This window comes from Diabrotica virgifera, chromosome 1, assembly GCF_917563875.1.
Source record: "Diabrotica virgifera virgifera chromosome 1, PGI_DIABVI_V3a".
NCBI classification, from domain to species: Eukaryota; Metazoa; Arthropoda; class Insecta; order Coleoptera; family Chrysomelidae; genus Diabrotica; species Diabrotica virgifera.
The window spans coordinates 250,746,122-250,760,179 of record NC_065443.1 but is presented as its reverse complement, the minus strand read 5'-3'; the positions used below and the strand labels follow the sequence as shown (position 1 = coordinate 250,760,179).

Sequence of the window (14,058 nt, the reverse complement as noted above, 5' to 3'; positions counted from 1 at the left end):
GTGAATTGCATAGTGTAGAATTCCTTCCCTCTCGTCTTCACTGCAGCATCCATTTGACTTGCAAATTGTAGAAGACTTGGAGGTGTCACCGGGAAACTGTACCAATAAGTTTTCAATTTAAAAATCTTTTAGTAATATTTTTAATATTTTCAATATTAATAATTTACTATTAGGATTGAAAACTACTTCGTCAATTATGTTAGTGTTTATATTACCGAATAGAGAATTGGCTATGAGCTAGCACACGACCTCTGTTCTCATTTCGAAAAAGCATCGATAATTTTGCCCCTCTCTGTATACAGGGTGATTCATTAGTGTGATAAAGCTCCGCAGATCCGCTATAGTAAAGATAGTAATAAAAGTTAATAATAAAAATTGTAGCCAACTTTGAGCTTCACATTATAAAATTAGTTAGAATGTTACAGGGTGTTCAATAACATAGTTGCAGACTAAATTTATATTTTTTTAATAGAACACCCTGTATTTTATTTTATATTCCAAATCCTGTTAATTTCTCAATTACAAAAATTTAAGGGATTGTTATATTATACAGGGTATTTACAAAATTATAATTTTATATGAAAATCGTAATAAATTCAACTCACTGTATAAATAAAAATAAGCACAACAGCAATGGTTTGTTGATGCCATATTTTTTTATTTATTGGCAAAATTTTCAAAAATTATTGAAATTGCTAGTTTTCATTATATCAAATAGAGGATGAGTTAAAACGCAAGTACAGTGGAACCCCGATAAGTCGGCCCCCGATAACCCGGACTGATTTTCATCAGACGAATATTTCAACAATAAAAATGTATGTAATTTAATATTGGAGAGATAATGTGTATTTGTGTAATTTGAACTATACGATAGTAAAAATGACTCATGGCACCCGGCAGCAGAGCCACATTCATTGCCTCGGATTATCGGAAACAACAGACACCTGTAGTATTTCTTTATTTATTTCACATTGTCTTAGCATTGTTTAGAAAAGATTAAAAGACTATTTAAAAAATTCTTTTTTAAACAATGGTCTTAGTTTTCACTGTTCTTAAATAACATAACATCGTTCTGATTGTGACTGTATTGTGTGTAGTACAGAGTCTTGTACTGTTCGCTTCCGTTTGTTTAGGCTTGTGTTTGTGTGTTTTTAGTAATTTAGATGTCAGGTACTGTGCATATATATATATATATATATATATATATATATATATATATATATATATATATATATATATATATATATATATATTTCATGTTATTTCAATTATGACAGAGTTTATCTGTAAATACATATACCGTATTTTATTAATTTTTACCATATTCTCCGGCTAACCCAGATTTTCGATAACCCGGATCGGCCGCGGTCCCGATTAATCCGAGTTATCGAGGTTCGACTGTACATTATTTTCTCAGTCATTTTAAATGAAACACCCTGTGTTTTATATCACTATTGAAAAGTACCATTACCGTACTTTAATTTTTATATAACATTCCCTATGTCTACTTAAATTTATTAGTTTTCGAGATATTTTCATTTTTCAATGGACCAGCAGCGTGACCACCACGATCCCCAGAATTTAATAAATTGGACTCATGTTTTTGGGGTTACGTTAAAAACGAAGCTTATAAAATACCTCCAACAACAAGAAATGATGAGATGAAAAATAGAATACCAAGTAAAAATAAAAATGTATACAATTTTTATTATTAGAATACATTCTGGTATACATACATATACATAGAAATGTATATCATTAGAATACAAAGTGTATTTCGAAGTGTTAATTTACAAATGCTTCGTAGTGTAAGTAACTCATTCAATGACCGTTTTTCGGCATACATAAATGTGTTAGGAGGTCATTTTGAACTCCTATATAATTAAATATTTAAAATATTTTATTAAAAGTAGCTTTTAATTTTTTCAAAAATGCTGTATTTTGTGTTCATGTGTTCATGTTGTTTTTGTAAAATTTATTACTGATAAATTATTTTTCATTCTTTATTTTTTGTTCCATTATTACATTTACATACAAATGTAGTTTTTAATTATTGTTTTCACAAGATGTTGTATTTTGTGTTTTTGTTTTTTTTTTTGTAAAATTTATTACTAATAAATTCTTTTTCTTTCATTATTTGTTACATTTATATACAAAAATAGTTTTGAATTCGTTCAAAAATGTTTTATGTTGTGGTTGTGTTTTTTTTTTGTAAAATTTATTACTAATAAATTATTTTTCTTCCTTTATTTGCTACATTGCTGCATTGATTACCGGATTGCTAATCAGTAATCGTAAATTGTCAGTTTTAGACGGTCTACGACGTTTCATCGCCGCGAAGTTCATCGCCGCCAGTTCATTGCCGGCCGATTCATTGCCAGTTAATTAATCGCTAACTGATTTATTTCCAAATTGCCGACCAATTTTCTACAGTTACATTTATTATTTATTTTTGATATTAATTAGGAATTCTCGGAAATGACCTAACCTAACCTAACCTGACACTACATAAATTTGAACATATATATTTCTACAAGGCCATTTAACAATACAAATTTAATACTATTTAGTATCAAATTTAGGGGAAGAAGAAATAGAACAGTAAATTAATATAATAATATTTTTTATTTTTTTAATTGTCATAAGTTTTGAACTAAATTTAACGTCGTGTCGTGTCATCTCCCATAGTACAAAATCAACTGACTAACTTGCGATGAAACTGACGGCGATGAAATGGACTGGCGATTAACTGGCAGCGATAAACCGGCGGCGATTAAACGTCCCATTCCCGTTTTCGGCACCTAATTAATAATTTGCTCTGAAAAATGAAAATATTTCGAAAACTGATAAATTTAGACATAGGGATGTTTTATAAAAATTAAAGTACGGTGTTCAGGGTGTTAGATTTAAAATAACTGGGAAAATAATGCTCTAATATTATTTGACTCGCTCTGTATTCGATATAAAGAAAATTACCACGATCAAGCATTTTGGAAAATTTTGACAATAAATAAAAAATATGGCATCCATAATCTATTGCTGTTGTGCTTATTTTTATTTATACAGTGAGTATATTTAAACTTGTTACGATTTTCATACAAAATTGGTTATAACTTTGAAAATACTCTGTATAACATAACCTTTATATTTTTCTAATGCAAAAGTTAGGAGTACAGTAGAACCCCGATTATCCGTGTGCGGATTATCCGGGCTGCGGATTATCCGTGCTATGATTTTCTATTACTTAAATTGCTTTTTTGAGGTTTTATCAAAATAGCGTCACTGTAAATCACTCGACGGAAACTCTATAAGCGGAGAGGGAGACTCATAATGAAATATTTATTTTTCTGTTGTCTTTTTATAGTAGGGCTATATGTATGAATATACGTATGGATATAAGTACATATGTATTACAATAAGGAATAAATGTTCGGATTATCCGGGCTTTTCAATTATCCGTGCCAACGTCCGGTTCCGATAAGCACGGTTAATCGGGGTTCTACTGTATTTCCAATATACAGGGTATTCCATTAAAAAAAACATAATGTTTGGTTTGCCACTATGTTATCGAACAACTGCCACTATGTTATGTAATATTCTAACTAATTTTGTAATTTTGAAGCTCAAAGTTGGTTACAATTTTTGTTATTAACTTTTATTCTATCTATTACTATAGCGGATCTACTAAGCTTTATCACACTAATCAATCACCCTGTATAGGTATTGTGTATGTAGTTGTAATGCTGTATTGAAACTTTGGTGTACCTATATATGCATTTATTTTTTTATTTTACAAATTTAGAATGTATACCTAACATAACTTAATCGCAAAAAATCATAATTTAAAAACAAAAATCGATCTATTTTCTAATTTGTCTGCAAAGTCGGTATCACTAACTAGGATTAAACGAATTGAATGGATATCAAATCAACTGCACTGTACGTTTTTAGGTGCAAATGGCCCCAACTGATATTTTATCTTAGTTGATAAAACAAGATAACAATTTTAACCACAAAAATAATTATTTATAGGTGTTATTTTTGTTAGATAAAATAAAGAAAGTATATAATTAATAAACGTGTAACCTCAAAAATTACTGGTAAGTTATAGTTTCTTGTGTACCTAATAGGAAAAGCTTTAACATTCCCGGACGATGTAAAGATTGCCGTCGAGGCGCAAGCCGAGACAAGGCAATACAAAGTCCGGGAATCGCGAATGTGGCTTTTCCTACAAGGTATACATACAATTTTTCCGAAAATCGAACATTTAAATTATATTAAAATAAACATGATAAAATTTTCAAATAGACATATTATTATTTTGACTCAAATATTCGTGATGCCTCCAAAAACAGGTTTTGTAACTATAGAAACAATAATATTGAATTGTCAAATTTGAGGTATTTTGTTATTTTTGTCAGTTGTTCTGAATCTACTGTAAGGAATAGTATATTGTACAAGTGAGAAATAAGACATATTTCTCACGAGCGCAGAAGTTTGTTCAAATCCCCCGCTAATCAAGCGAGGGAGAAATATGTCATTTTCTCATGCGTTGTACACTGTACTTTTTCCATGGATGCGGTTTTGTCAAGAGCTCAAACTTCAAAATTAAATAATTTAGGTGCTTTTAGGTATATTATATGCCTAAGTTGAAATAAAATACATACACACATATATGTAGGTATTTAATGTTTTTAATATTTATATACCGTAAAATGGGGTTACTTTGACCGCTGGGGTGAATTTGACCGAAAACATAGAAAAATATCTATTGTGAGATACTTCAGCCACCCTATATAATTTTTAAAATTATTTTTAACGATTCAAATTTATAAATATCTAAGAATTCATTTTTAATTAAAAAAAAAATAGAATTAATATTCCAAGGGTTGTTAAGTCCACCGATATAATGAATTAAGAAAAAATGGTTTAAAAAACGGTCAAATTAACCCCACTTACAAGAAAAATAATTTTACAGGCAAAATGCATATACGGTCAACTTCCCCCCAGATGGGGTGAACTTGACCAAAGGCATTTTTTATTTTTTTCTAAGTCATGATTATTTTCTTGTAATTATAATCTAAGCTACTGAAAGTAGACGCCTAAACCCATAACATATTTGCATATAGAAAAATGTAGCAAAATTTAAAATATGATTTTTATAGGATTAAAGTACAAAATCGGTCAAAGTCACCCCATTTTACGGTACTTTATTTATTTAAAATTATAATTCACAGTTATATTTGAACAGTTTTAAAAGGTTTTTTTGTCAAGTTTTACTTCAACACATTTTGTATAACAAAAATAATTGTGTTTGTATTGTGCATGTTACCATGGAAACGGCGATCATGTGTTTGGAAAAAAGTCAATGGCCGACTTTTCTCACTACAATGACCGACTTTTCTCACTGCGTGAGAAATGTTTCGTTTTGAATGTATGTAAATAGCGAGAGAAGTGGCACATTGTATAGCATCCATAGAAAAATATTTGTTCCTTACAGTAAGGAAATAACATTTCCGTACAGGTATTTTTCGTTTTCAGACAACGGCTAATTATAAGAAAATATCGAACGTTTCTTTCAAACATGTTGTCAAAAATGTCTAAATTCCTGACCGATTTTCCAAAAAAATAGTTTTTACGAGTTCAGTATCAATAATATAAAGATTCATAGGAAAAATCATAAATAATATAAAAAAAAAATTGGAATAAATTTTTTAAAATATCATCACAATCAGTTGGCTGAGGTAATACATGGTAACCATTATGTCACATTGTTCGGTTTGATCTTTGACACCTTTCAGAAACATCACTCAAATTTCGTTCAGTTGCCATAAAGTCATCGAAATGTAAACTCAAAATTTTTTTGCATCCCACATGTTGGGAATTTAAATACATTACCTTAGGGCATTATTCCTGTTGCCTTTTGCCCATCACAAGGCATTTTAAGTAAATATGCATCTGTAAAGCATACATTTTATATTTGAAGGGTTATTACCCATATATTTCTTTGGTGGCTCAGCTAGCATCCAGACTGTGAGTATAACCACTTGTTTTAAACGTTAGTCAGAATTTAAATATCAATTTTACATTAATAAAATAGGTTATACTTACTTTTAGGTCTTACACTGATGATGATTTTGTAATAAAATCGAAAACGTTTTGTTCTGATGTAGCCCTTTAGGGATTTTAATAAATTTTATACCTTTTACAAAGGATTTATTCAAATTTTTGTGATTGATGGTATACAGCCAACTACAGGAAAACTTTTCTTTCCTTGTGGATTTTATAAATAATATAATACTGCATAAAAACCAGTTAAAAGGGGGTAGGTGCAAAACATTTGTCTAATGCAATTTAAATGCATTCATTTTTATCGAATCCTGAGAAAACTAATAAATATTTTGGAAAAATTTAAACGCAGAATGAAAGATTACAAGGTTTGTTCTAGCAAACAGTCAAACTAGTCAGAAACCGTCAGCAAGCAGTTGGTCAGTTAGAGAACATAATATAGTCACCAGTGCTATCCCCTCTACTCGCGCTGGTCCACTATTCGCTGATGGTTTCAAACCGTTTGAAACTGATGCTAGAACAAACGTATTATTACGGAGGACCGAAGGTATCTGAAAAATTCTATAATGTTTATTTTAATAAACATTAATCAACAATAATATTATAAGTATAGCGATACGCTTTAATTACTATTTTTGCTAATTTTAATTTTAATATTTTTTTTTTCAAAACGAAATAATATCGGTCATATAAAGTCACCGTTTATGAAAAAACAAAAGATGTAGATCTTTGAAACACACTCAGTGATCAAAAGATCCACAGGTACTGGTTTAACGACCACTCGTACGAAATCAAACAAATGAAATAGAGAATGTGTAAAAATCCCCTTACGAATAACTCACACATCCACTATTTCTGGCTGGGAAAAATTTTTCGAATAGAATCAAAGATCCAAACACCAGTTCTTAGAAATGTGTTTCGCCCTCTTCAACCTCCGTGGGCTCATCGGTAAAGATGAGAGGTTGAATATCTTTAGACACATTCCATCAAAAAACAACATCCGAGACATAGACATAACAGGAGCGTAAATCTACGCCCAACCTGAAAATGACAGTCTCAAGTTTTAATTCCCTAATTACTTTAGAGTAAGTAAGATAATGTTTATGAAAAAACAAAAGATGTAGATCTTTGAAACACACTCAGTGATCAAAAGATCCACAGGTACTGGTTTAACGACCACTCGTACGAAATCAAACAAATGAAATAGAGAATGTGAAAAAATCCCCTTACGAATAACTCACACATCCACTATTTCTGGCTGGGAAAAATTTTTCGAATAGAATCAAAGATCCAAACACCAGTTCTTAGAAATGTGTTTCGCCCTCTTCAACCTCCGTGGGCTCATCGGTAAAGATGAGAGGTTGAATATCTTTAGACACATTCCATCAAAAAACAACATCCGAGACATAGACATAACAGGAGCGTAAATCTACGCCCAACCTGAAAATGAGTTAATATACAAAATTAACAAAAAGTTAATATAAAAAAGTCACCGTTAATATACAAAACAGACGCTAAGAAAAACATGGTTTTACGAAACGAATGCATCCCCTGACCATATGTTTTTGGAGTGGCAGTTTAACAAACTGAAGTCCTCATAAATTAATTACCATATCAGACCATTATGTCAACAACTCACTTTGGGACATGGCATTCGTTTCTAAACTGCAGAAATGTGTCTGTTTTTATGCGTCAGATCGGAGTGATTTATTGTCCTCTCCGGACCATATTGCAGGAAGTCATAAAATCGATATAATCGATTGTGACTTTTCTTAACAGTCACGACACAGCGGGTGAACGAATCACACACAAATCGTTCGGCCATTTTTCGAGAGAGACCTAAGCGCAAATACTTTTTGTTACGAAAATAAATAAATATTTACTGTTCGTTTTATTAAATTCATTTCAATTAATTCCAGCAACACACCTACCGCAATATAAGTTATAGTGGTGAAAAAAAAAAGATAAAATTTAGTGTGATTTTTAATTTAAAATATTTGATTCAAAAGAAATATTTTGTTTATTCTAAGGGATTTTCGACCCTTGGTAATCATGTAATATTTCATGTAATATTTAATTTTTTCAAAAATATTTATTAATTTTCTTCGGTTTCGAAAAAATGAATGTATTGCACCAAGGTTTTGCGCCTACCCCCTTAATATTAATAATTGAAATAAACTTACTGTTTTAGACTTCTTTAATTTCAAATCAAATATCTAAACATTTTTTTATTGTGTTAGTTCAAGTTTACTGAATAGAATATGCAAAACCGATATCATTTAGTTTGGGTTGTGTATTATCCAGTATACATAACCAATAACCCAATATTCATAGCAAATAGTTTACAGTTTTCCTAATTACTGTTTGAATAATACCTATTTGTTTACAAATCATAAACATTACGCAGTGTTATCTACGGTATATGTAATGATTAACTTACCTTACTGCTACCCCATAGGCTCTTTAGACACCAGCTTATTCCAGTCTAAGCCGTAGAATTTTAAAATATTGCTTTAGCCTTTTTATTTTTCTGTTCACCGGACCAGTGTTGGAACCAGAGACATGTTAACCGTAAACAAGGCATACTGAGCAAAAAAGCGTAACGCGCAGCAGTCAATCGGTGGTCTATCTATCTCTCTTTACTAAGCGATACCGCTCATATGACGGACAAAGATGGCTAGACCACTCAAAATGAATATTGACCAATGGCGTTCTTGATATCGGCGTTACACCTCGATACACAGAGCGGCCCATAGCTAGCCTAATCTGTAATCTACAGTAAATTATATCTATGGTTGATACGCACCTCAACACTTCAGCACTTTCAGCAGTGAAGCGAAGTGAGGTCTCACCTGTCCCGCTTGGCTCTCTGACCACTGTATTTTATATACTATCCAAAAATATACATTTATTTAAAAAATATAATCCTTCATAATATTATTATTATTAATTATAAATTTGTTCCTATTAATAACCTATTAATTATGTATTATGAATGCACTTTTAGCACAGCATAATATGATGATGATAGAGCGTGCTGCTAGATGTTTAGTATTACGTGCACTTTTGTATACGGCAAGCACGTAAAGGTTGGAATAAATTCATTTTTTCGTAAAGGGCAATTTTGGAAATAAATCCCGAAAGAGGTCGATTTTTATTTTTATATTACGATTTTTTTGGCATAGGAATAATACTAGTTACGTCATCCATCTGTGCGTGAAGACGAAACCGATGATTTTTTTTAAATGAGAATAGTAGTCGTGCGATAGCTCATTTGAAAGGTTATTCAATTCTCTATTCCGTAATATAAACATTAATATATTTATTTATATATTGTGTCAATTTTTTTTTAATTTCATATTAATTAATTGATACAAAAGGAAGAATGTATGTACTTTATTTAATACAAAATACATTTTAATGCTGTCAGAAAACAGGAAAATTGTTTATTTGACAAATGTATTGTTTTTCGCTTAAATTCAATGTTTATGCGGGAAGCATATTTACAGATGCTTGCGTGTGTAGACACCAGGGTGTTGAAATCAGTTAGGGTTTGGAGAAACGGTACATTTACAGATGCTAGCGCGTGATGACACCACGGTGTTGAAACCAGTTAGGGTTTGAAAAAACAGTACGTTTACAGACGCTAGCGTGTGTTGACACTAGGGTGTTAAAATCAGTTACGGTTTGGAAAAACAGTACATTTACAAATACTAACAGATTTGGACACCAGAGTGTTGAAACCAGCTAGCTTTTTTAGTGCTTATACATGCATAGATGCTAACGGCTATTGATTTTGATTTTATATACCTACTGTTGTGGAAAAATATTTAAGTGATTTAGGTATTAATGAATAATTAAACGTTGTTGGGATATAAACAATAATACAGAGAGAGTGTGTAATTTGGAATAAATTCAATATCTCAAGTACTAATTGTTTTTTTGAAAAATGCTCAGACCCGTCGATTAGTATTTCAAATTGTCCTTTTTGACATTCAATAATAATGTATACAGGGTGTCCCAATTTAGAGATATGACGTCATCATTGATTTTCTTAAATGTCAACACTGTCATTTTGATAGCTATTTTGATAGGGTGTGTAAAGTTATACACAACTGCAAAATATCAAATTTTTATTCTCCACCATTTACAAGATAATATAAAATAACAAAGTTAGGTCTGTAATTTGGAATAAATTCAATAATTAAAATACTAATTGTTTTTTTGAAAAATGCTCAGACCCGTCGATTAGTATTTCAAATTGTCCTTTTTGATATACAATAATAATGTATACAGGGTGTCCCAATTTAGATATATGACGTCATCGTTGATTTTCTTAAATATCAACACTGTCATTTTGATAGCTATTTTGATAGGGTGTATAAAGTTATACACAACTGCAAAATTTCAAATTTTCATTCCCTACCATTAACAAGATAATAAAAAATAAAAAATGTATAATACGTGTCTGAATTGCCGATATAAATGAGTCAGATTAAATAAATTATTAGAAGAATTTTTTACTAAGCAACAGCATTTTTATTTATTTAGTATTATTTTGTATTTTGACAACGACACCCGACTTGGGCGTCGAAACGTTAATAAAATCATTTTTAGGTAAAATTGTGGCTTATTTCCCATTTGAATATACTTGATTAAAAAAATAAAAAAGTTATGAAAAGCAATAAGTAATCAAATAATAATTGAATTTAATTATTTCAATTAAGCAAATGCTCATAACGTTGCCCATTGACAATATGACAATAATTGACAATATGACAACATTATGAGTATTTGCTTAATTGAAATAATTATTAAATTCAATTATTATTTGATTACTTGTTTTTCATAACTTTGTTATTTTTTATTATCTTGTAAACGGTAGGGAATAAAAATTTGAAATTCGGCAGTTGTGTATATCTTTACACACCCTATCAAAATAGCTATCAAAATGACAGTATTGCCTTTTAAGGAAATCAATGATGACGTCATATCTCTAAATTGGGACACCCTGTATACATTATTATTATATGTCATAAATGACAATTTAAAATACTAATCGATGGGTCTGAACATTTTTCAAAAAAACAATTAGTATTTGAGATATTGAATTTATTCCAAATTACAGACTCTCTCTGTATATTAACACAAAAAAACAACATAAAAAATAATGTTGTTCTGAAGCTATGTGCTTGTGGCATTTTTATAATTAACTATTTAGATGGGAAATAAGCCACAATTAAATTAAAAAAAATAATTTTATTAACGTTTCGACGTCCAAATCGGGTGTCGTTGTCAAAATACAAAATACATACTAATAAATTAAACAAAAATGTTGTTGTTTAGTAAATAATTACACTTTTATAAAAAAGAACTTTTTTATAATAAAACCTTTTTATTAATTATAGGAAAGAATATAAAATAATTTAACGATAAACGATTTAACGATAACATGCTTCAAATTTCAAAAATTACACTCTAATAAAAAAGTACTTTTTTATAATATCACGGTTTTGTTATTGTACATATATAGGATACAACATGTTTGGAAAGAATAATTAACTTATAAAATATGAATTTTTAGTAGGTTTATTAATTGTTGTTTCTAATTATGATTCCAAAAATTACACTAGTATAAAATAGTATTTTTTATAATACCACGGTTGTTTAAAATGGTATATATAATTTTAAGTATATAAACTTTTAATTATTTAAAAATGAATAACCATTTTCAATTTCGTTGCAAAACGAAAATACAGCCGAACCATATTCTACTCCAATCAGAGAGTGCAGCAAACACCTCTACCGGTTTCGAAACTTATTAGTCTCTCATCAGGAGGCACATATGCTGCTCTCCCTGATTCCCTCATCTTCCTTAGTCTCAGCATCCGTATAGCTTGCAAATTGTAGAAGCCTCGGAGGTGTAACCAGAGAAAGTTTCCATTGTTTTCATTCTGGTAGGATATAGAATAGCATTATGTTGATTTATATGCCATTAGAGTGAAAACTTAGTCTTTTTTTAATTATTTACTAAAACAATTAAAAAAAGATACGCAACAGCCTGGTTCCAACTGGGGACATCTCGATCTGCAGTCTAATGCCACTGAGGCACCATCAATTTGTAGATATCGATTTATTAACGTAGTTTAAAATATCATTGCATTAGTCACATTTTTAAAATACATAGTTTGAAATAAAAAAATCGATTTATCCATACAGTGTGATTGGTCAGTTGGGTCAAGCTTTGTAGATCCGTTATAAGTAATATATAGTAATAAAAGTTAATAACAAAAATTGTAGCCCACTTTGATTACAGATTGATAATCAGTAATCGTAAATTGTAAGTTTTAGACAATTATTCAGTCATGGCTTACTTAAAATTTGGAAATATTTAGACCCGTAATTATTAATAATTTTGCTCTGAAAAATGAAAATATCTCGAAAACTAATAAATTTACACATAGGGAATGTTATATAAAAGTATTGTAATGGTACTTTTCGATAATAATATAAAATACAGGGTGTCCTATTTAAAATTACTGAGAAAATAATGTACTTGCGTTTTGACTCACCCTGTATTCAATATAAAGAAAATTAGCAAAACAACAATTTACGAAAATTTTGACAATAAATAAAAAAATATGACGTCAACAAACCATTGACCTTGTGCTTGCTTTTCTTTATACAGGTAGTTAAACTTGTTACGATTTTCATATAAAATTGGTGATAACTTTGTAAATACCCCGTATAACATACCAAACATTTATATTTTTGTAATCGAAAAGTTACGAAGATTTCGAATATAAAATAAAATACAGGGTGTTCTATTTAAAAAAATTAAGCTTGGTCTGCCACTACATTATCGAACACCCTGTAACATTCTAACTAATTTTGTAATGTGAAGCTCAAAGTTTTCTACAATTTTTGTTATTAAGTTTTATCGCTATACATTACTATAACGGATCTACGGAGCTTCACCCCACTAATTATTAATCACCCTGTATAAGAGCAGTAAAATATTGCATTGTTAGCTAGTTCTAAGCTATCTTGAAAATGTCAGGTGTCTAGGTAGCCTAGAACTATTTTTAAAATGGATTACAAAATTTGCGGAGTCCGTGACACCAACCAACCCAAGTATATAAAAAGGTTTTAAAAATACTTTAAAATGTCTAATATATGTATGACTTGCCAATATAAATGAATCAGATTAAAAAAATTATTAGTAGAATTTTTTACTAAGCAACAACATTTTTTTTAATATAGTAGTATTTTTATTTTGACAACGACACCCGATTTGGGCATCGAAACGTTAATAAAATTATTTTTTTCAATTTAATTGTGGCATAATTTCCCATCTAAATAGTTAATTATAAAAATTCCACAAGTAAATAGCTTCAGAGCAACATTATTTTTTATCTTGTTCTTTTGTGTTAATATATTATTGTTTATATCCCAACAACGTTTAATTATTTACTAATACCTAAATCAGTTAAATATTTTTCCACAGCAGTAGGTATATAAAATCAAAGTCAATAGCCGTTAGCATTTATGCATGTATATTAATTACTAAAAAAGCTAGCTGGATTCAACACTCTGGTGTCCAAATCTGCTAGTATTTGTAACTGTACTGTTTCTCCAAACCCTAACTGATTTCAACACCCTAGTGTCAACACACGCTAGCGTCTGTAAACGTACTGTTCTTCCAAACCCTAACTGATTTCAACACCGTGGTGTCAACACGCGCTAGCATGTGTAAATATGATGTTTTTCCAAACCCTAACTGATTTCAACACCCTGGTGTCTACACACGCAAGCATCTGTAAATATGCGTCCCGCTCATTTCTGTCACTCGCGCCTTAGATTAAATAATCTAACAATACGAATTTAAATACGAATTTAAAACAAATTTTTATTTTATAATATTTCTATTTACTTGATATTTTAAAAATATTTATTTCTAACCTTTTCAAAGCTAATTGATTCTCACCA

General features: G+C 30.0%; 1 protein-coding gene across 3 annotated transcripts in view; it reads left to right on the top strand.

Annotated features, from left to right (window-relative positions):
• Positions 1-14,058, top strand: part of LOC114329102 (cytochrome P450 9e2) — a 64,668-nt gene that overhangs the window by 13,707 nt on the left and 36,903 nt on the right. The window contains exon 1 of one of the 3 annotated variants that reach the window (XM_028278117.2): positions 3,991-4,100. The exons of the other annotated variants lie outside the window; for them this stretch is intronic. The gene's annotated coding sequence lies outside the window, so the exon portion shown is untranslated. Of the gene's footprint in view, positions 1-3,990; positions 4,101-14,058 lie in introns of those variants that run through there. 3 annotated transcript variants of the gene reach the window in all.